Source organism: Nicrophorus vespilloides, unplaced genomic scaffold (assembly GCF_001412225.1).
Source record: "Nicrophorus vespilloides isolate i.1.1-1 unplaced genomic scaffold, Nicve_v1.0, whole genome shotgun sequence".
In the NCBI taxonomy this organism is placed as follows: Eukaryota; Metazoa; Arthropoda; class Insecta; order Coleoptera; family Silphidae; genus Nicrophorus; species Nicrophorus vespilloides.
The window spans coordinates 15,961-39,528 of record NW_017096601.1 but is presented as its reverse complement, the minus strand read 5'-3'; the positions used below and the strand labels follow the sequence as shown (position 1 = coordinate 39,528).

The 23,568-nt window shown below is 30.2% G+C and overlaps 1 protein-coding gene across 4 annotated transcripts in view; it reads right to left on the bottom strand.

The window, feature by feature from the left end:
• The window catches only part of LOC108557553, an 89,799-nt gene extending 69,517 nt beyond the window's left edge, over positions 1 to 20,282 (bottom strand). For all 4 annotated transcript variants that reach the window (XM_017914108.1, XM_017914109.1, XM_017914111.1 and 1 more), the window contains exons 1-2: positions 19,866 to 20,282; positions 11,345 to 11,468 (exon numbers count right to left, since the gene is read on the bottom strand). The gene's annotated coding sequence lies outside the window, so the exon portion shown is untranslated. The remainder of the gene's footprint in view (positions 1 to 11,344; positions 11,469 to 19,865) is intronic.
• Between the last annotated feature and the right edge of the window lie 3,286 nt (positions 20,283 to 23,568).

Genomic DNA, 23,568 nt, shown 5'->3' with positions numbered 1-23,568 from the left:
GAAACAATTATAGGTTTGCAAATTTTATCAATTAGAATAATTGTTTTAACATGGATAAATATAATATTGATATGGTTTTTTGTGCAATTTTGCGAAATTAATGATGAAATCTATAATCATTTGCTTCTCCACGTAGAAGCTCGTTAGTTGTAGAAAGACAACCAGAAGGTCGTTGGTTGTCCAAAGACAATTATTTGCAGAGTTTCATGGAAATCTTTAATTCTGTAATAGAATAAATCTATGGCAATAAATAAATCGACGGACAAATTAAAAAAAAGCAAGTGCAAGAAACGATATACCATATTTTGATTTCTATTCTATTATTGCTCAAAACAAACAGTCCGGACAATTTTTTGAGCATGCAGCTTTTGCTTGCACATAAAAAAAAACACTACTTCATTTTCGACGTAGGAATTAGTACATTCAATAAAAATTTTAACCAATCAGAATTCTAAGATTTCGTGGAATCTTTTGGTTGCATATGAAGCATATACAACACAACACACGTCCTACTTTTTTTTTATTGAAGATTGCTTATAATTCTTTTTTCCTAGTGATGAGGATTCATATATAACTGTACTGTTTTTCATCTTGTACATGATATCAGTTTTTATTTTTATTTTTGTTCACTTCATACATCAGAAGTACTAATTCACTTTGAATTCCAAATATTTACTATTGACGGGTCATTTTGACCCGAAACCTCACTCAAGTCTCGCCGCGACTTCCAACTGAAAAGTGCTCTAGAAAATACTAGAAAATCAACCCACACAATTAAATTACAATAACATGCAAATGAAAACAAATTTCAGGTGAATCACTCTGACTAATCCGTAGTACTTACGGGTTAAAATAAATATAAACTATAAAATTCAAAAATACATCTAAAAAAAAAACACTAAATTATAATTTTTATTTAAATTAATTATATATTAAAGCTTTATGATTTCTTTATTTGTTTAATTAGAATTTTGACAAGTAAATTTTATATTATGTTTGTTATGGAATCACTTATTTGTATCGACTCGAATGCATGTGCAACATTATTATCTGCTTGTACTTTTTTTCATCAATTTTCGTTTAGATAAACCATCGATCGGCAGCTCCTGTTACGTTTTTTTTCCCTATATTCCACATTTTTTATTTAGTAATGCTGCGTGAGTGCGTCGATAAAGATAATTTTTATTTATAATACGTTGAAGCTCTAATAATACACCAACCATATTTCATTTGTAACCTGTTATAAGCTTTTATTCATCAATGCAGCAACATTTGGTTTTGAGTTTTTCAATTTCCACATCCACTAATATTTTCATAAAAAAAAATCAATGTTAATTTTACATCTGACAACGAAGCTTTAATGAAGACTTCAATTTTGCTTTTCTTACTAAAAAATAAGTTAACAACTAATTATTTAAAAAAAAACCTTAATTAACATTGAAAAAGTTATATATACTTATACATAAATGATCGATTCTTGCCCTTATAGTCAAGTCTCCTTTTTACAGTTTATTTGTATGCGGTTTGAAACGATTACTTGCATTATAACAAAATATTGATAAATTACGTAATATTTCTTATGAAACCATTTGTAAGTATTGTAAGTAGTAAGATGGTATCGATTTTTTATATAAATACTGCTTATATTTTTCATGGCATAAAATGTTTGTATGGTTACGAAGAAAAGCATTGTTGTTTTTAGCTATTCTAAAATAACAATTATTAACTCGCTAATGCTTTCGTGCTGGTACAAAGAACAAATTACACGAACTTGTAAACGAGTAAAGCAATTTTTCACGGTGCATTAATAATTTGATCCGAGAAAGCGAACTCTTTTTTCTTGGCGAAATGCACAAAGGGCTCAGACGTGTTGGCCGGAGCGAGGCTATAAATTCATTTGCCTGTAAACTCGTTGCTAGCCAGCATAGAAGAGAGAACTTTCCCCCGATATTTCAGCACTTGCACAAACGGTACTTGCATCGCTATTGGCGGGACTATTCGTCTTTACACTTTATTTATAAAACTATTTTCATGTTTTAGAAATTCAATAATACATATTTGTTTTTTTTTTATAAAAATACATAAGATCATAAGAAAAATGTCTTCAAACAACGGGTTTTTCTTCAAAATATTTAAACTTATTTAACAAAATGCAAAGATATTATCAAAATAATAGTGATTTTAATTTAAAATTTCATTTAAATCATTACTTTAATAATTATAATATTTATTGCACAAACAAAAAAACCAAAATATAAACTCAATGCAATAATATTATAATTCGAGTTTGTCAGTTTCTGAAAACCGTTTTTTTTTTAAGAAATTTATATAATAAAAAACATGTTTTTGAACCTAGACTTAAAGTATAAAAATAAATTAACCATTTTTTTTTTCTTCAAATACATAAACATTTTGACACAAAATTGTTTAAGTGAAACACACAGAAAATCAGAAAACAATTAAGTCTTATTATTGACTTAATAATATTAAAAAATTCTAAGGAAAAAATCAATTCATAAATATTTTCAATAAACTGAAGAAGTGATTTCGTGTTGCCCTTAAACACTAAAAAAAAGTTTTTATTTTTATTTCTATTGTTATAATTTTATGTAATATTCTCGATTACTTAAGTTTTATTTTGTGAGAAAAAGAAATCATCTTGTAAAACTAGTTTAAACCAATTTTGAAGAAAAGTTGAGAATCGAAATCAGGATTTTTTTTAAAGTCGGATTTTCTATAAATACTAATAATAAAAAACTAAATTACAATGCTGTAAAGGGCTAATGACCATAAGTCTTTCTGCCATCATTACCATATGTGCTCGAGACTCATACCAAGCGCATTATATCACCTACAAGTAAACCTGAAAAAAGAGAACAACTCCAAATGAAATTCAGGAAAATCTATTGGCTAATGCGAGAAGAATCACCAATCTCGAAAGAAAATATAATAATATGCTGATTTAGAAAGTAATTTTTTACCTATGTAAAAGATGTTGAGAATTAGCAGCAGGTCTAATGTTGCGACTATACAAAATTTCCAGTCGAGTAGCATAAGAAAGATTCTTTGCGCTTCATGGTATATTACAAACAGGAGTATCTTCAAATGGAAACAGTGAAGGAATCAATTATGAAAAACAGTTGACGATATCATAATAGGCTAGACATAATTCCAAACATAGTAGCTGTCAATCTTCTTGAGAACAGTTTAACAATCCATTAATAATCAATATGAATGTTTTCTTATAAAATAGATTGTGATAAAAATGATAATATTTTAACTTAACAATTTTCTCTAATTTAACTTTAATTTTTAAGAACAAGTATCACTCGAATGAAATAAACAAGTTTACTGTTTATAAATACTTGTGTTATTGTAGGTACATTGTGTCATGAAATGAGAGTCTCATATAAATGACAACGCGTCAAATTTACAACCTGTCTCATCGAATTTCCAGCCGATTTTCATTTGGATTTTCCCACCTGACTTTGTTTAGGTGTCGATTTACTACATTTTTTTTTACGATTCTGCTATAAATCCGGGAAAGTTCGACGACCCACATCACAATATTCCAAATAACACTGGGATTTACGTGGCGCGCCATGCGAAATTGCTACCTGCCACTCAATTTTATATATATATATATGCAACGAACAATGCGATCATCCAATTTTACCATATCAATTTCGTATTGCGCATATTCGTATTTTCACTACCATGTGGATCGACAAGCAATATGGTTTACGAGCGATGGTACAATTTTAATTACTCAATCAACGCTCCTTTGATGTATATAATTTGGAATTACATTAAGTCGGCAATAATGTAAAATATTCGCCGAAGGAAATGCATTTTAATTATTAATTGGAGCTGAGTATCTGAGAGGCACGTAATTGACGGTTCGTAGGGTAAAAGCATTGTGCGCAAACCTGGGAAATATGAAGAGAGACAATATCGGTTGCAAATCGGGCACAAGCTTTCTGCAAGTCAAATGGAAAACAAAAAGAGTAGACAAACATCGTTTTGTATGATTTTTGGTAAATAGTATTAATTTACCATTTATAATTACCAGATTGGGCGATTAATAACCGAATGGTTAAGTCGTTCTACCCACGATTTTGTGGGCGACGGTTCGAATCGTGGTCAAGCCCAGGCCCTTTGTGAGCCCTCTCGGTCCTTGCAGCAATAGGGCCATCGTTCATCACAGATGGACAGTCTAATGAATGAGGTTCATCATATGTACCTTCAGCCAAGTCAATCATAATTAATATTAATGAAGGAAATTATCAATCCAAATCATGGATACGCGATTATAATATGAGTGGATTGAGTAACCTTTTGTTCGTTACGATTTGTGTCTGATGGTTAGGTTAAGGGTTTTCGTTTGTCAAATGATGTTCTCCGGAGGTGGCGGTAATTTTAAAAGAGGTCTTCATAGAGTGGTTGGCATATCGAATTATCGCCGTTAGGTATAAGGGAGGATGGAGGAGGAAAGCATTCAGCCGCAATCGAGTTCCGCCTTTGGGAGAGCCATGACACGTGTGGTCTAAGCCCTTTGCACGGACGGAGCAAGAGCAGGGTATGTTCAGTTAATGGGAGGCCACATATACCCAGAATTAATTCCGGGCGACGTAAATGTTTGATCGCATTTGTCTGATGAAATATGTTCTAATGGAATTAGACATGAGTCCACGCACATTCAAATAACAATCCGCATGTATTTTAGTTTCATTGTGCGTACATTGTCTGCGAGAATCGTGCGAAAATCTGCGAAAAAGCAAAACCATGGAAATTCTCAATTAGTGTTAATGTGTGCAAATACGATAGTTACGCTGGGTACACCGAAAACACATCACATGCATTTGTTGCCCCTCGGCAAATTCTGCACTATTCAAATTGTAATATGTATTCCATTATGTACATTCACTAACATTGCATGTATATACTCAAATGTATGATTTTACATATGATATGAGTATGAAATAACTAGAGCATATCCTTTTCGAATTTTATTTTATTCCCGGGAAATTTAAACTAAATTCACGCGGGAATGTCAAGATATTTACACAAATTGAAAAAACAACAAAAGATTTTTGGTGTCTTTTAAAATATTGTTATTAAGAAAGACTATATCTTAACTAATATAAATAAAATAAATACAAATAATAATAGTTAGCAAAAATATTGGGTTGTCAAGAAGGTAATTTCAGTTTTCACAATTTTTCCTTTTGACATTTAAAAGATGTCACTGTTAGCTAATTGCGCGTAATTTTGTTCACAGCTATTAGTTTGGGCTCAATTTAAACAGAAGAGCAAAAATGAACATTCACAACATATTTTACTTTTTCATTTAAAGATGACCAACATTCGTCATATAACTGTGTAGAGAGATTAAGAATCTCAATATTCACATGGATTGAAAAAGATTTACTTAATACAACGAATTATTATCCATCTCCAGCAATATCCATCTCGAACTCAATGAAATCGTCACATTTATTGTCTATAATAACATCAATTGAAAATTGGTAAATCCTATTTCACCAAAACAATGCAAATTCTCACACGTGGTAACTCGTAAAAAACGTTTTCAGCTTGGTTGGAATGTGATGTAGCATCCTGTATATAGTCTTGACCTTATACCATCAGATTACCATTTATTTCGAAGTTTGAAAAACGTTCACTAATTGATATTGAAATTAACCTGAAATCGCACTTGGTTTAGTTTTTTTTTTTGCTAAGGATCAGAAGTTCTTTAAGCGTATGAATTTGCAAGACAGTTTGTATACAAAAAAGTGTTTTATTTCACACTAAAAACCCGAAAGTACTAACTTAGGGACCAAATAGCAATCAAATTTTCTATTATATGTATAACTAACAATTATTCCAATCAACTGTTATTACTATGCGTATATTTATACTTCTAGTTAGAATACTTAGATTTCCCTAGTGCGTGTCTAATTAGTGACAAATAAAAAACCAGAACTAAAAACAAATTGATATATTATATGCATATTCTCATATCTCTAATAAAAAATGTATGATAATTACCTAGCGTACTTGTTACAATTCATTTTAATGATTAAACTATTTGTATAATGAACACAAGTTCCGAAGTATAATACTGTACAGGTGTGGTAAAATTACAAGAATATTTGCATATTATATAATGTAATCATTAACACTTAATAGAAAACAATACTTTTAGTCCACAATAATTATAATTTATACTTAATTTGTTGTTTTGTTATTAGAAATAAATATTTAGATCCGAGTTTAAATGTGGATACAAAGTTTTATTCTCTATATCAATAATTCTCAAAATTTTTGGTCCTTTGGACATAAAAGGTTCTTGCGACCCCCGAATAATGGGTATGTATAGATAAACAACCAGGATTGATCTGTCATTAATTTTTTGCGACCCACACTTTGAGAATCAAAGTCAAGTCTCTCTTTTTGCTGTTTTTTACACGCTTTTAAAGTCTTCGATTAGTGCGGGATATTGATTGATTCAATTATCCGCGAGCAATTCCTGTAATTATTTTTGTCGTTTATTGATAGATTTTTTTTTTAAATTCAAATAAATTTCTTTATTTTTTTTTTTAATAATTAGTTTACAATTACATTTTTTCTTGTGAATGATATTAATTCTAGCAATGTTAATTTTATTTATGTAATTGAAATATATATATAATGCTTTTCGTTACTTCTTCGGTTTTCGTTTTATAATTGGATGCGTCAAAAAGGAATGGTATACATCCATTGAAAAGGAGGTAACCGGATTGCGTGCAATTCATCCCCAATAAATGTACACAGCTTAATTTAATTTTCCCATCCGAAAAAGCTCTCAACTCATCGTTCGTCATCATAACTTCATCTCCGTGTCGACCTGGAATTTTCTCTCCTCTCTCCTTTTTTTTTTGGCCCATTGTTGTTGCCTTCAGTGCGTATACTCTTTCAGGGTTGCCATTTTTCAACCATCCCCTGCATCCATCAACTTTAATAGCCGATTGGATTACATTTAATCATCCAACAACGTGCACGTAACCAATTTTATTTGTAGACAAACTTTTATTATAAAATCCTTGCTAAATATTTAATCAGTAATCCTGTCCATAACGAAACTCCTATAAAGAAAGAGAGAGAGGCCTAGTCTTCAGCTGCAAACAAGCCTGCATCTTTAATGCGACCACTATAGAACTCCATTCAAACTGTTTGCCAGCTCAGCAAACACGACCCCCATTCCAACTGGTACACTTCTCTTCTATATTTTCACTCCTTCAATTTCAAAATCTGAGAGAAAAAAACCAGTCAATGAATATAAAAGCTAATGTGGGTTACGTCATTCTAGCATTGACACGTTTCAATTCCGGTTAAACGAATTTCCATTTTGCGTTTCCGCATGTGCTACTTTTCATCGAGCATATGGACTTATTCGATTTGACGGAAGTTGCCAATGGTGTGTGCAATACCTGGAAATCCGTTGAACCGTAAACGTGTAGCGTCAATTGGTTGGATAAAACTCGATCGCGATGCATAATTACGTTTAGTTTCGATGCGTTATAGTAATGAAGCAATTTGCTTTCGATCTCGAACGTATCCAGATCAATCTAGACCTGACCCTGTACAGAGAAATGAATAAAAATGGGAAAGGGATGATCCGTAGTAAATAAAAAGATGATCCTGCAGACGGTAGAAGCGCGGGCTTCGAACGTCGGTATATATTATATCGAAAGAAGACTTTCTTACGCGTATTTTTTTTTTCATATTCCACAAGGAAATTTCGACCCGGCAAATCCACGAACACATAATAATTTATAGCGTTTTCAAAGCGAAGTTGCTATACTTTGCTACAATCATTCCAAGAAGCTTTCACCTCCTTGCTTCATATTTTCAAACTTGTCTACCCTAATATTTATACTGCTCTGACTTCAATTTTTATAAATGTTTACAATTTAAACTAATTACACATAAGTGTAAACAATAAAATATTACATTTCCATAAAAGAGATTATTTGGTATTCTTACATCTAAAAAAACAGTATTTTCTTATAGTTTTGTAATAGTTTATCTAGTTATAAACTATATATTTTCTACATAAAGATATTGCAGCGTTGCATAAAATTTTACATGGTTTGCGAAATGACAGCTTTCACCTTTCAAAGCGAGGAACTGGTTAAACATCCTTATATTGGGTTGCACAACAAATAGGTTGATCTCTGCAAGGAGTGGCGGATTAAAGCAATGAGGCAGGTGTCTAAGTGTCTTAGAGATCCCCAAACCACACATTTTCCTATGGTATTTAAAATATATGATTGTTTTTAGTGGACTCTCTGAAATATTTTGCCTAGGAGCCCCAATTATCCTTAATCCGTCACTGTCTGCTGGGGTCTGCAATGCGGAAGGACCCACAACTGTGCGGGTTCATAAATCGCTATTTATTCACGATAAAATATTTGAATCAAAAAATTAAGAATGCATATTTTGTTGTCAAGTTTCTAAGATGTCGACACTCGCCCCCACCTCCTTATGTGCTGTCCAAAGTTTGAACAAGAAAACCGATAACAACAAAGGAGAAAGTATGGTCGAAATTGAGTATTTCATACTTTTCAAGTGCCTATTTTCTTACTCATTTTGAACGCTTATAACAAAAAAGGGAAAAACACAAATCTAGATATTAACAACATAGTTTTTTTTATTTAATCTTTGTATATAATGATTTTTTTAAGCTTCTATTTTATAGCTTAAATTTGACAGTTTATGAAATACGAACAACGAAAAACCCAAATCTTCATTAACTTCTTTATATTTGTTGTTATTATTTACAAAATAATTTTTATTTAAATAATTGCTTAGTATGTTTGCAGTTTTACATAATATATAATGAGTTATTTACTGACTGTTTGATAACTAAATAATTCGTATTACTTGGCAAGTTAAAAGTCAACATAAAGAAGACTTTCAAAATGTACAACTTCTGTTAAAGTTTACTTTTAGATGTAGTATTTTCTAAATAATTAAACAGTAATTAGTATTGCTAATAATTCACATATACTAGTATTAATTTGTATGAGTTTTAAATGAAACCTCAGAATCTATATCACTTTTTAACTTTCCAATTTAAGTTGGAACGCTTTCTCGTTTCGGCACAAACTTTTTCTGTTTAATTTAACTTATATATTAGACATAGCTCGTTAATTATAAATAATAGCAAAGTAATAAATGTATTTTTTGTTTACTTTACATTTAGTCTTTATTTCCATCAACTAGCGTAAATTAAAGTTTACAAATCTGAGGTTTACTAAAACCACTGTAACCAGTAAAGTAATTGTCAGAATGTCATGAAATGTTGACACAATATTTATGACAATAGTGTTGCCATATATTTGTTAATTCGGAGACTTATTGAATGATGTGTTATTTATTATCAAGGAAATACATGTTTTTGTTCACTTTAATGTAATATTTATTTCCATCAACTGATGTCAATTACTACTATTTTAAGTATTAATGTTACGTAGATTCTTAATATCGATGCATCATTAAAGATTTGTGAAAAAAGTATATTTTTGGAAAGAAATGCATGTATTTTTGTTAACATTACATTGTGTATTTATTTCCATCGACTAGAGTAAATTAAATTAAAGTTTACAAATCTGAGGATTACAAAAACCACTGTAACCAGTAAACTAATTGTCAGATTCTCATGAAATTTTGACAAAATATTCATGACAATAGTGTTGCCATATATTTGTTAATTCGAAGACTTATTGATCGATGTGTTATTTATTATCAAGGAAATACATGTTTTTGTTCACTTAAATGTAATATTTATTTCCATCAACTGATGTAAATTACTATTATTTTAAGTATTAATGTTACGTAGATTCTCAATATCGATGCATCATTAAAGATTTGTGAAAAAAAAGTATATTTTAGGAAAGAAATGCTTTTTTTTTTGTTAACATTACATTGTGTATTTATTTCCATCGACTAGGGTAAATTAAATTAAAGTTTACAAATCTGAGGTTTACTAAAACCACTGTAACCAGTAAACTAATTGTCAGATTCTCATGAAATTTTGACAAAATATTCATGACAATAGTGTTGCCATATATTTGTTAATTCGAAGACTTATTGATCGATGTGTTATTTATTATCAAGGAAATACATGTTTTTCTTCAATTAAATGTAATATTTATTTCCATCAACTCATGTAAATTACTATTATTTTAAGTATTAATGTTACGAAGATTCTTAATATCGATGCAACATTAAAGGTTTGTGAAAAAAATATATTTTTCGAAAGAAATGCATATATTTTTGTTAACATTACATTTTGTCTTTCCATCAACTAGCATTAATTACTGTTGATTTAACTAACTATGTACAATTTAAAAAAGTAAAATTATTATTAAATAAATGCAATTAATTTTGTTTGGCCCGAAATACTATTTACTTACGAAGATAAATATAAATTTTCTGTGCATAAAGTTACTCTGCATTATTTGAATACAAATGTAAATAATCATTTGAAGCTTTTCATGTACAACTTTATATGCATTATGAATAAGGATTGTGTATATAAAGGATTGTACTTTAACGAATTCTATTATATTAATATGAATGTAAATTTTCTATGGAGAATGATTGAAGTTTTGATATCAGCGTATTGTGTTAAAGGTTACAATGCTCGAACGTCGACATTCGGAATAAATAAAACAACGTGAGTTGTGTTTGAACCCAAATTTGTCACTTGATACTTTTTCACGGACTAGGGTTTTGCCGCTTTGTTACGTCGAGTCACACGAATATATACATTTTTCCATTAAAAAAAAAACAACAACAACAAAAATCATCACCAGCGAAATGTAGCGAAAACAAAAGTTATGCTTACAGTGGGATAAAGCTATATACAAATTCGTTACAAAGCAGCACGTGTCTCGCCTATCAATTTGTGAATAGAATAGATATGTACAGCGCTCAGAAACTATGTACAAATGCGCATATAGATTACAGATGTCGAGAATGGTTGAAGGTAGCACATCATATGCAGATGAACTGAGAATGATATAAATATTTCATTTGACAAGCAGGAATTACAAAATGTGAGTTATGTATTTGCTTTGGAGAAGGCCATTACATTTCAATGAGAACGCGCATATTTTAATATGAGATGTATATAATCCATGTGATTACACCTAATGTGTATTTGATTTATTAGTTACGTAAATGCAATATTCCGCTAATGCATTTACGACGATCCAGATTATCTCGTTTTTTTTTTATTGAAACGAAATGATAATGCACACGTTTGTGTATTAAGTGTTTGTATTTGACTTACTTGTGATTGGTGGTTGGCAGGTTGGTGGATTGGGGACGAATGGCTACTAGAGGGATTTGATCTCTGTCGCAGTCGGGCAAGGGCTGTGCGAAGGCCCTCCGTTATTGAATTCTTGCCGACCCCGCTGAAAATATTAAAAAAAAAATGATTAACAACACATTTAGAACACTTTTAGAATGCAAAAGAATCATAAATTCTCTAATGATACCCTAATTTCTTGACTTATGTCGGTTTTTCGTTCCGCAGCTTTGGACGTAGATTTATTTGTAAATTTGTCTTTATTTTCATAGGTCAATGAAATATGTTTTGTACAAATTTCCATTTAAAGACAATTCGATCTAAAATCATTTCATTTCGATTTGTTAAATATAAATTAAAAAAAAGATTATTTATAAGAATTTGACGAGAAGATCAATAAATTGGGAGATTAAAACAAAAACAAATGTTTTGATCAAAGATCAATAAAATATGTTTTGGACAAACTTACATTCAAAAATGATTTCATTATACAATTTTATTATCACAGTCAATTATGACGATTTTCCGTTACACAATATTGTACGTAATTTGAAATGCTCGTAAGTCGAACTATTATATTTGTCTGAACCGGGGATTTCCGGGACAAATTTCCCGGGAAATTTGAAAAAATATAAAGTTTCGATATCCGGTAATTATCTTTTGAGATTTATCTTAAACACTAGTCTCGTGTCTCAGGAATAAAAAATGTCGAGATTGAGCAACTCAACTCTAGTCTCTATAGATAACTCAGAGTTTGTTTGTTTGCTTTTTCTTGACCTTTAAGTGATTCTTCCAGGTCAAATGACAATTTAGGTGAATCCCTAAGTAATTAGCTTCTTCAGATTGAGACAAGGAAATGTTGTTTCATTTGCTTATATTCTCTACATTTTTATCCCATTCATTTTAGAAAATTAACTTTATTTATGTTGAAACCACAAAAATAGATCTATGATTACTTTTTAAATCAATATTCAATTTTATTATCACAGTTACTTATGACGAATTTCCATTACACAACATTGGACGTAATTTGAAATGCTCGTAAGTCGAACTATTTTATTTTTCTCTATTAGGGATGCTGAACCGGGAATTTGCGGGACAAATTTCCCGGGAAATTTGGAAAAAATATATATCCTCGGTACATGATAATTATATTTCGAGACTTATCTTAAACAGTTGTCTCGTGTCCTTGGAATTAGAGATTGAGCAACTCAACTCTAGTCTCTATGGATGTCTCAGAGTTTCTTTGTAGCAGCCTGTACATTTTAAAAATGACATTTCCAATTGCTTCTTCTTGACCTTTAAGTGATTCTTCCAGGTCAAGCGACGATTTAGGTGAATCCCTAAGTAATTGGCTTCTTCAGATTGAGACAAGGAAATGTTGTTTCATTTGCTTATATTCTCTACATTTTATTCCCATTCATTTTAGAAAATTAACTTTATTTATGTTGAAACCACAAAAATAGATCTATGATTACTTTCGTTTAAAAATATCAATATTCAATTTTATTATCACAGTTACTTATGACGAATTTCCATTACACAACATTGGACGTAATTTGAAATGCTCGTAAGTCGAACTATTTTATTTTTCTCTATTAGGGATGCTGAACCGGGAATTTGCGGGACAAATTTCCCGGGAAATTTGGAAAAAATATATATCCTCAATACATGATAATTATCTTTCGAGTCCATGGAATTAGAGATTGAGCAACTCAACTCTAGTCTCTATGGATGTCTCAGAGTTTCTTTGTAGTAGCCTGTACATTTTTAAAATTACATTGGCAATTGCTTCTTCTTGACCTTTAAGTGATTTTTCCAGGTCAAATGACAATTTAGGTGAATCCCTAACTAATTGGCTTCTTCAGATTGAGACAAGGAAATGTTGTTTCATTCGCCTTTATTCTCCACATTTTCATCCCATTAATTTTAGAAAATTAACAACGTTATTCATATTGAATTCAAACTTATTAAATAATAATTCAGCAACTCAACTCTAGTTTCTATGGATGTCTCAGAGTTTCTTTGCAGTAGCATTTACTTTTTCAAAATTATTGGCAATTGCTTTTTCTTGACCTTTAAGTGATTCTTCCAGGTCAAGCGACGATTTAGTTGAATCCCTACGTAATACGCTTCTTCAGATTGTGACAAGGAAATGTTGTTTCATTTGCCTTTATTCTCCCATTAATTTTAGAAAACTAACAACGTTATTCATATTTAATTCAAACTTATTAAACAATAACGCAAACAACTATAGGCATTTGAAAAAAATAGATCTCCCGTTTAATTTTAGTTACTTTCTTTTAAAAATATCAAAAAAATACATCTACTAAATACTATTAATTTTCATTTCATCTGAAAGATAAAAAAAAAATGAAAATTTGTTAATTTTCTAATAACTAGTTAAGTTTACTAAAACTTACTTATAAAGTGAGCAGTAATACTTGTATTTCAATATTTAATAAAAAATGAATAAAAATATACTTTTTTCAACATATTAATTTGATTAGATAATGTTGATGTTAAATATAATAAAATCATTTATAATTAAGCTTGTTTTGACTTGATTATCATTATAATTTCAGGTATTATCAATAATTTTCAGCGAACACGTAAATGTGTGCTTGGTAAAGTCAACAGCAATACGTAACGCACGTTAACAAAACAGGGTTACATGTTCGTTCACGTGAAGATTAAGCACGTTTTTTGGAGCAGTTACTTTTATGTGGCAACAATAAAACGACGTGTACTACCCGAAATTGCCGCTTACGGCAAACGCAAATTCGATCCGTCCCATTCAATAAGCCGCACTCTATATAACCGAAAAAGCAATAACCGAAATATTATAAACCCAACAAAAAAAAATTCGTCTTCTCATCCAGATTCTCCATATACTTGCATACTCCCCTCTTATCCCAATTACGTATACTGTGCAGATAAAAAAATCTTAAAATTATCCGAGTTTCATATATGTGAGTTTAAAGCCAAAATCGATCAACCGTATTTTGAAATTGCTTTTATCTGGGAGACATGAAAGTGCATGGCAAACATTCATAAAGCAGACATAGATAATATTATTATTGTGGCGGCTTTCACATGAGAGATAGAGATATCTGGTGAAAGAGGAGAAGTGATGTAAAAAAAAAAGTTGTTGCTCGTCTCTTATCACAATAGTTTCCAGCCTGGTCAAGTGAACATATTATAAATAGATTAACCTCTATTATTCTATATATGATTAACTACAATCTAGAACTTCTTGAGTTTAAATTTTAAAGTAAAAAAATACATTTTATTGCTTAAAAAATATAATTTTTATCTTTCAGAAAGCTCGCTGTGAGATTAAGGATCAAAGGTCCTTCGCTTTGAGATTTAATAAATTGTTAACGAAATCAAACCGGTTACGGTCTAGTGGATGCGCCGGGTAGATATATTATATATTTCTTGTAAAAAATTTAAGGATCCAAGTTTACTAAATCCAATTTTTATTAACTTACATTCATTTTTTTTAAAGCAACTTTTTAAAATAATCGATAAAATTTGAAATAAAGTTGTTAACGTTACCTCTGATAACGAAGTTTTGATATAGCGAAGTCAATAGCTTAATCAATAAGTTCTATTTTATAGAAAAAATAACGATGAAGATGATGTTAGAAATTAATTCAATGCAGAAAATGATGGTTTTTGAATGGAAGACTTTGAAAATCTTATTAGCAATAAAAATGAATACTAAATTAAACAAAGGCTTTAAAACTGAACCTGAGTTTGAAAAAACAGTATTTTTACCTTTTACAACGAATTTTCACTTAACGAAGCAATTTTTGAATATATCTTATTCCTTAATCGAGGTATGAACGTATATCAGTATATAGATTTTTTGTAATAATTTTATAAACTATAAAATAAACGATATAATTCGTATACTTTCTCAATAGAATTCTATAAGAATGTGTCAGACGCTTCAGTAAATTTGGATTTATATATACTGTGGCTTTCAAGTGCAATCTGCGTTTCAAACGGAGGGAAAATATAAAACTCGGAAAGAGCTGACGTGCAACATTGTCGAGCGAAACCCATCTAAAAAAAATGTGCTGAAGAGACTCCGTTATTTCTTGAGCAATCAGAATCGATCCCAGTAATGAGCAAGTGAAATGGAATCAATATTACCAAGTTTATATACAATTTGCTCTTGAAAAAGTGGAAACATCAAAATTTTATCATTGTCATTTTTCATTGTTGTTTGAAGCCAACGATTATTTGGTACCGCGTTATAAGGAACCTGGAATTAGTACAAATCATTTTAATTGAACATAAAAGTTTAAATAAAAAAAATATACAAAATTTAAATTTAAACTAAACAACTAATTATTTATTTATTTTATTCTCAATTTCTATATTTTTATCTCGTTTTATTTTTAAACTTTTCACTGCACATTATTGAAGTATCATTTTGAATGAAATATAGATCTAATATTTAAACCAAATCTAATATGTTTTTTTCATCATTTTTGTCTATCTAAAAGCATTGGTATATCATAAATTCTCTTCCTGAAATAGCATTTCTACAGCATAATAGTTAATATCTTCAAATCCTTCACTGCTACATCAAAAACAAGCAAAGTTTACTACAATATCTGCGAGCGAGTTATTATTTTACTCTGTGTATCAACATGCATTAAGTGTTTATGTTCATGCGTAATTTGATAACATAATTGTAATACAAGAGTCGACTATCTGGAGTAAATTACCCCAAATGGGTTAGAATTAAATTCTTGGACTTTGTGAAATTAAAATTCTAAGAATCCAAGAAAAATATTTGTATTAACTCTCCCTAAATAGGTGTAAATTAATATTTTTGGGGTAATTGGTAAAAACATCACTAGTTCTTATGAATCTAATACAACCTAGAATATTTTTCTGATCTATCGAAAAACATACCACATTTCATAAAAAAAAACATAAATGCTGAATTTTTTAATGTATTTATACGGAAATTCACTGATAAATAAAACTGAACCTGTACCTCACAGGTGCATGAAAAATTGAAGAATTTCCCATTAATTTCAAACGTAAAAGCGTTATAGAAAAATGTATACTATAGGGAGACCACTTAAGCTAACTTAATTAGCTATTATTTGTAAACCGGGTTGTAGGATGGAGGGTTGTCGCAATTTTTGTTCCACATGATGTTTGAAACAGTGTTACAGTAGTATAAGCGTAATAAAAGTATTTACTGTATTGTTTATAATAAAACCTAAATAAAAATTAATGATTTATATAAATTATTGATAAAATCTCTAAAAAATTAATCACTTGTTGAATTTACAGAAGTTTCGAATATAAAAAAATGCATTCTAATATTCTAAACATCAGTAAATACTTAATACAGGCATACCTCGATTAACGAGAAAGAATGAAGAAAAAAAGTTACATTTTCATTAAAAAAAAACTTTTTTAATGTAATTTAATCTTTTTAAATCTTTGATTTGAACCATTTTTTTTTGACAGGAAGTTTTTTAATTTCATTTCTTCGTTGTTAACAAAGTTTTATAAATGTTCCATCAACTTCTAAAATTCTTTTCATCGACATTTTTTTAAAACAATAGATTGAGTTCATAATAAAAAATAAAAGTTTCATTTTCACTAAAAAAAAAATCTTTTTAAACCTTTGATTCATTTGAACCATATTTTTTTGTCAACAGGAACTTTTTTAATTTCATCTTCGTTGTTAACAAAGTTCCCTAAATCTTCCATCAACTTCTACATCGTCTTCTAACATTTTTTTCATCGACATTTTTGATTGAACCACTTCCTTCAAAATACATAAACTATACGTTCATAATGAAAAATAAAAGTTTCATTTACACTAAATAAAATCTTTTTTTCATCTAATTTAAGCTTTTTTAAACCTTTGATTCATTTGCAGCATATTTTTTGTCGACAGCAACTCTTTTAATTTCATCTTCATTTCTATGTCTTTTAACATCGTTTTCATCGACGTTTTTGAAACATATTGATTGAGCCACTTCCATTATCATTTCATTATTTTCTTTCTAAATGAAGCTTGAAATTGTGCTTCATTATCAGAGGTAACGTTAATTAATGGTTTGAAAATTGAATTCAATTCTGTGGAAGTATCGTTCATTTAATCATATACATGCATTTAGATCAATCATTGACTCTGTTACATAAACGATAAATATTATCTTGTCAATTTTGAAATACGTGCGGCAAAGTTGCGTGGCGAACCGTCCTTATCTGCACCGCTAAGCTCCGCTGCGAAACTCCCACACAGCTAAAAGCCATTACAGAAACCGTCAATTTCGAGTTTCATTCCAGGAAAAACCATCCCATCCCATCTCTGCAAAGTGCAAAGAAAAAAAAAAAGCGAAATGTCCGCATGATATATGCAACTTAAAAGATAAACATCCACGTAAAAAAATACACTTTAAAATAATGGTTTCCTCCATTAAAAAACTTCTTAATTACTAAATAATATTTAGACATTGATATATTTTCCATTTGCATGTAATAACAGCTGGTAACTGGAATTACGATCTCATTAAAGAAAGTGCGTTTTATTACTTAATATTTCAGACATTTTTGTTTACATTTCGTTGTAAGTAGATAAAGAAATAAAATATTGTGATGAAATTAATTTCAAAACTTGCGCGCATACACAGAGAAAACTAACTTTTATTTAATTATATAACTGCAAATTTCGTAAGCCAGAACTAGACTAATTAATTATCTCAATGAATTCGTGAACTCGCTCAGTCATTTGCTTTTCGCGTAGAACTTTAATCAAAGTTGTTTTCGACTCTCAATTGGAATGAATTTAATGTTGTTTGAACGTATTGCAATTAAAGCGACATTTCGTACTGTCGAATCATTATTTTGTTCAGCAAAGTTATACTTTACTCTTTTTTTATCATCATTACAAACAACTCATTGAACTCTTCCATTTTCATTTATATTTAATGATGTTCCATTTATAAATAAAAATAAATACTATGGAAACTACAGCGATTATGAATTCCAATAAAAAATGTTGTGTTAATAATTACTATAATTATAATTTATTTATATATGAAAGAAACATAAATACCAGCAAGGAGAGAAAACACAGGTAAAAAGGTATAAATGGAAGAAATTTTTATACATATTTAATGAAAATAAGAAATATTTGAAAATTATTATTGATATTTAAAATAATGATTTAATAAATTTTCAATTTGTTTCTTTATTTAATCATTTAATGTTAGACTATAAAACGTTGATCAATAATGTTTATAAATAATACAATACCTCTTACAGTGCGGGTAATCTGTTCCACGGCTGTTTGAAACCGGACTAATCGAAGAACGAAATAAAACAAAGTAAAAGTAAATCCGGACTATGCGAGGTTTTACTGTACTGAAATTGATTACATAAATATGAAAATTATACTAAAAATTTGGACTAATTGAAACATCAGAAATCATTGAAATAATCGATGAATGGATTTTAAGCTAACTTAATTAGCTATTATTGTAAACCGTGCAATATCTTATAAAGTGCGGGTAATCTATTCCAGAGCTGTTTGAAACCGGACTAATCGAAGAACGAAATAAAACACAAATAAACCGCACAAAATAGGGAGAGAAAAAAACTATAATGTTCTGTAAATTAAAATTTATTTTCAAATTTTCAAACAGGATTGTAGTAAATCCGGACTATGCGAGGTTTTACTGTACTGAAATTGATTAAATATACTAAATATTTGAACTGATTGAAACATCAGAAATCAATATCAGTCAAATTTGAAATATATAAAAATAATTGATGAATGAATTTTTATGAAACATTAACTAATGGAGTTTTTTTTTTAATTTGAACAGATCGTGTTATTTATATACTTTTTAGGAGTATAAATAATTACAGACAAAAAGTATGAAATATAAAACCACATAAATCATTGCTTGAGACTTTTCGCTAAAAAAAAAAGTATAATTTAAAAACAACGCAAGTTTTAAAGCAATTTATTTCAATTAAATTAAATACTGAAAATAATTGAAATATTGAAAAAAAATAATTATTTACAAGTTAATCAATATGTTTAAAAAATGGAAATTGCATCAATAGCTTAAAATATTCAAATATGTGAACGTTTTTTAATGTCAATATCAATTAAAATGAAATTATTTTTTTTAAGTTTATGTTATTTACAAAGTTTATAATAATGTATTTGCATGGATGCAGACGTATGCATTTTTGGAAATATTTTCATTGTGTTATTTACGTGAATTGGGGGAATCCCTGGCTTCCGTTTGTTGAGAGGAAGATTTAAATACATTTACATATACGAATCAAGCGGAATATTTTGGAGGTAGAGACCAGAGATAAATCCAGTTTGGGAGAAATTTGCAAGTCAGAAACGCCAGGGCTCTTCGTAAATAGTGAGAGTGAGTGTAATGGAATTGCGGCGCTTTCGCTTTCGCACCGAAATTGGATCTTTAAATCTTACCCAGTTTGAAGAACGATAAACTTCTTGCTGGCATCTCGGGTGCACTTTTTGACCTCGAACACTGTGTAGAAATTCGTGTTTTCCAACTTTCTGTATCACCGCGGACGTGAAAAATGATGTTCACGTAGCAATTTCGAATATGGGATTGATTGGTTCTCGGAAAAGACGGAGCGAAAGCAAAAGGAAATATAAAAGAAAAGGAAATGAATGGGGGAAGGGTGGAAAATAAAAGAAGAGGTTTGGTTTAAAGTTCAAGTGATCTTAGGATTACGGCGTCCGCGCACCGTAGACGTACGCTGGTAGCGGTAACGACATTCTTCATCCACACGTCCTCTGGTCTTTCGTAGAACTGTCGGGAAAGCGCGTCCCGATGGAAAATATTCTCTTCGTCGACGCAAGCGCGATGCTCGGAAAACTCCGCGCCAGCCGGTGACATTGTCGATGAGGGGTTTGCAGGGATGGTGGAAATGGGTGAAAATGCTTGCGCACAAGAACAAATATTCCTGAGACACTTACGAATGTCCCGCGCGACTTCAGATCACTGCACCCACTCCATTACATTACACTACATTTTCAGAGATTACCGACAATCGATTCTTTGTAATTGAAATGGTCCCGCTTTAAGATTATATGATTTTCTTCGGAAAAACACACAAATGAAGAAAAAACAAATACTTCGAGGTCGCACACGTCTTCTCCTATTTCGTACTGTAATTATTTGCTTTATATGCAGGCTGCTGTCGCAGATAAATTTTCTCGGGGCCAACTTTTCTGAATATAAATCTGGATATTATAATGTGACCATAATTATTGTAGAACAGATGCGCTTCAAATTTACTTTATAGTAATGAAAATTATCAATATTTTCATCACAATTGTTTATAATAATTTACAAATTACAATCAATTTTATTGTTAATAAATAAATTAACATTATCACATTTTTTATTTCATATTTTTTTAAATTATAAATTCCTATTAATTTTAATGAAAATATTTAATAAAAATCTGTTAGAACACAAATTTTTAGCAAGATTAATACTTTTGAGTCTTCTGGTTGGTTGACGAATTTTCAATACATTCGCTCTCAGTTCTGTAGAAGAAAAATAACACAAAATAGAAATTACACTCATCAAAGAAAACAAAAATAAAAAATCTACTAGCTAACTCAATCTATAACGTAGAATGGCAGATATGAACGTAATTTGCAAAATGTATACATAGTTTAGTCGTTTGATGGACGAAATAATGAAATCTATCAAAATGTGTCAAATTTTTTGTAATTTTCAATGGATTCAGACTCGTTTCTGAAGAAAACAAAAATGGATATTTTTAATTAAATCTATATAATACAACTAAAAACTTTTTAAATGCACTAAATAAATTATGTGCAACTTTCTGCCGAAATGCAACTGCAACGAATGTCTAAATAGGTGAAAATATAAATTTTTTTGTGATATTCTTTAAATAAATAAAATAATGTACGTGCTTGTGCTTCCAGCGATTTGATACGTCCTTGTATTATTCATATTACCCTTGGCATCCCTTATGCCCTTAACACATACACTCTTTGCTTCGCTCAAGTGTGTGCCCTTAATAAACGAAAGTCTCGAATCTATTAATTAAGATTTTTTCTTCACACATTTTTTTTTTTGCAAACTCTCCAAATGCGGAACTCGTTAACTAATTGCCACGTGGCAAGCTTTTTACCGCACCGTTCGTCCCATCGCGTATGTTTCGCAATTACGTTTACAAGAATTAAAGGAAAACGTGTGCGTACGTGCAATGACGCAAATTGCATTAATCCAACCTAATAAATTCTCCTCCCTCACAAATGAATTACACTCACATGTTTATTCGTTTATTAATACCTATTTGTTTACCTTCATTAAATCGAACGTGTACTTTTAAATAACGGAAATGTCATGTTATGCCAGACGAATGATGAAACTCTTTTCTTGCTTATCGATTCGTGCAGCAGCTAAAAATATCCAAAAATCGAACGTAAACTAATGTCTGTCTTATACAGAAACTCATCGACTTGATTACCTCTCCGATGCATACGCAAGTGCTGCGCTCGTCCTCGACAAACTTTATTACCTTCCACACGTAAAACCGATACAAAATAGATATTTCTACAAGAAAGACGCACATAATTCGATAAAATTCAATCTACATCTGCAATTATTGCACCGATGGAAATTACGGTTTCTGTGTTCGAAGCATCCCTTAGGAATTGCCCGGAATTGTCTTTATTTACATAACAAATTACTCATTTGCCTTGATTTTATGTGAATGAATGAAAGCGCACCCGAATTTCATATAAACTAGGGTTGCCATGCTAATTTTGTATGCATCGGGAATTTCCCGGGTATGTTAACTTTTTAATACGTCCAGGGACGTCAAGAAGGGATTTTAATGAGAGTACAGGATTTTTTTAAATTCATGTTTCTTTATATTTAGTCAAATATTATAAAAAAAATATGTTTTTTCTTTGAACTATCATTACCTTAGATTGTCCATTATTTGAAACATGATTGTCCTATTTAACCGTTTTCAGACATGGCAACTTTAGTATAAACCAATGTCATGTTCTGACGTAATGTTTATTAATCGCTGTTTTCCTTTTTCTTTTGGACGCCCATCCGATTCGTTGTTATTTCTCATTCATACATCAAAGATCGATCTACGCCACCAAGACGCATAATTTCTAAATAAATTTTCATTAAATAAAGAACAGCAAATTGCGCACATCACTCATCCGTCGCAAACAATTTCCTGCCAATATTTCTCCAACAATTGACACTCCGTATAATCAAAATATACTTACAAAACTCTTCTTTTTACCCAAAATAAAGAATGTTTATATTCATTACTTTTACATTTATTTATATTCAATCATGTGTAATTATTATCTTTATTTCTTTATTTTTATGTAATTTTAAGTAAATTGTAAACTAACTGATACGAACCAGAAGAGCTGAGATTAGAACCAAGCAAAATTTTTAAATAAATTATTGTTTTTTTTCAGTGTCATAAATGGAAACTTTAATTTCAATTATCCTACTTTAAAATATGTTAAAAGTTCTTTGCAATTGTAGCTTTTTAACCCCAGAGTTGGTTTATACTTTGACTAGTAATGATTTGATTGAAGTACCTTGTATCCAATTATTGGGTGAAAATGCTGCAACAAATCTTTTTGATCTAAGTATATCTGCGTTTCTAAAAAAATCGCGTTTCAATTTAAAATTAAAATTTTAATCAATTACAATTCCATACAAAGGGAAATCGATGATAGCCGTTAAATATTCTTTGAAGGATAAAATGGTATTCCTTGCCTTTGGGAAACCTTGAAGTAAGAAAAATATAACTGCCGAATATGATAGTAAAAAAAAAGGTCAAGAAGATAATAAAACAGATACGTGCGCTTACAAAATTTCAAATGATCGTAAAATTGCGCCGCAAATGGATTTGAAATCAACAATTACACAATATGGAGATTCATCTCTGTGATCTATGGTTGAATTTCTATTAAGCCGGTTGCGGAAAATGGATATAGAATATCCTAAGTTGTTCGAATTACTTAGTTATATTCGTTGATTACACTCGATCCAGTTCGCTGGGGTGTTTCAAAAGTGGCGCGTGGGGGCGTCGCGACGGCGACGCAAGCGTCTCGCCTACCCTATCGATCCGATTCAGCCGGC